This window comes from Gekko japonicus, unplaced genomic scaffold (assembly GCF_001447785.1).
Source record: "Gekko japonicus isolate JY-2015 unplaced genomic scaffold, Gekko_japonicus_V1.1 scaffold1330, whole genome shotgun sequence".
Lineage (NCBI taxonomy): Eukaryota > Metazoa > Chordata > Lepidosauria > Squamata > Gekkonidae > Gekko > Gekko japonicus.
Window position 1 is genome coordinate 482,993 of NW_015161437.1, and position 1,677 is coordinate 484,669.

The following is a 1,677-nucleotide window of genomic DNA, read 5'->3' on the forward strand; positions in this document are numbered from 1 at the left end:
CCCCGGCTCCTCCACCCCCTTCTCGATCTCCCCCCCTTGGCTCCGAAGTGAGGCCCGGCGGCTGCAAGCCGCTTGGGCCTCGCTGGTCTCTTCCCCCCACCCCCCGCTCCGAAGCGAGGCCCGGCGGCTGCAAGCCACTCGAGCCTCGCTGGTCGCTTCCACCCACCCTTGGCTCCGAAGTGAGGCCCGGCGGCTGCAAGCCACTCGGGCCTCGCTGGTCTCTTTCCCACTCCCACCCTTGGCTCCGAAGCGAGGCCCGGCGGCTGCAAGCCACTCGGGCCTCGCTGGTCTCTTTCCCCTCCCCACCCTTGGCCCCAAAGTGAGGCCCGGCGGCTGCAAGCCACTTGGGCCTCGCTGGTCTCTCCCCCCCCGGCTCCGAAGCGGCGGCGAGGCAGTTTGCAGAGCGTTCCCTGCGCATGCGCAGTGGACACTCTGTTTCTTTTGGGGGGATTTAAGTATCCCCCCAATATTTTTTCCAACTTTTCAGATTTTTGTGCACACCTGGGGACTGCCCCAAGTGTGCACGAAAATCTCCCTCCCCCCCAGGTGCCCCAGATGCATGGAAATAAGTACCCGCACGCAAGGGGGCATCTTCGCTATTAGTATATAGATTGTACTCTGAACAGAAGTGCTTGGGCATCAACCCCAATCTGATGTAGTAATTAGGAGTGTTGAAGTAGGATTGGAGTCACTTGGATTCAAATCCCCATCCAGGCACAAAGCTCTATGGGTAACCCTGGGCATCGTTCTCAGCCTGACCTGATCTTACTCCTACGAGGTACAAGAGGCCAAGTTCCATCCTTGGCATCTCTTACTGAGGGATTAGCGCCTCTCCTCCTGGTCATGTGCGTGTTTCGGCAGGAAAGCACCAGAGGGACAAGGGGCACTCCTAGTCTACTAGAAAGCGTGGAAATCTTTTCCATGGCTGGCCTGTGACTGCACAGTCCCCATGTGTGCCAGCACAGAAGCCACGATCATGAACACTGTAATGTATCAGGACCAGACCGCATGGTCAGCTTGGGTACCACGCGGTCAAGCACAAGCGTCGAGCTTTGCTCCGACAGACAACGGACGATACGGATCCTAGCCCGCACCAATCAGAGGGCTAGGCTCCAGGCTGAGAGCCTGTGGGACTCTCAGCCACTAGTTTGGACCTATTGGGTAGGGGGGGTGTTTTGGGTGGTGGATTCACGGGGGATATAAGCCAGCCTGCGAGCCGGCTAAAGTTCTCTTGTTGTACACCAAATAAAGTATGGCTGCGGTCACACGGAGCAGTAGCCACGCTACTGAGTCGAATGATAGGCGGATTATCTGGGCACGATCACAGTGCCACATCTGGGAAGCGTAGAGCTCCCATGGCGAACCCGAGCCTTACCTCCGAAGATGCGCAGTTAAAAACTAATACCTCTGAGGTACTAGTTTTGGTAACTGTGGGGCAAGGGCGGGCGTCTGATCACGTTTCTGGTGGCATCTGGCGCCCACCCATGTCCCCTCGCAAAAAGGTGTGTGTCCCCCACCCCACCCTGGGGTTCCCTTCCCAGCAGCGCCATTCTCTTCTAGCGCAATGAAGAGGAAAGAAGAGCAGACGAGTCGTTGTGGGGGAGGGGGAGAGAGAGCTTCGCACCAGCCAGCCCCCCGGCACCTTCCTGGGATGAGAAACGCCGGCATCACCTCCTG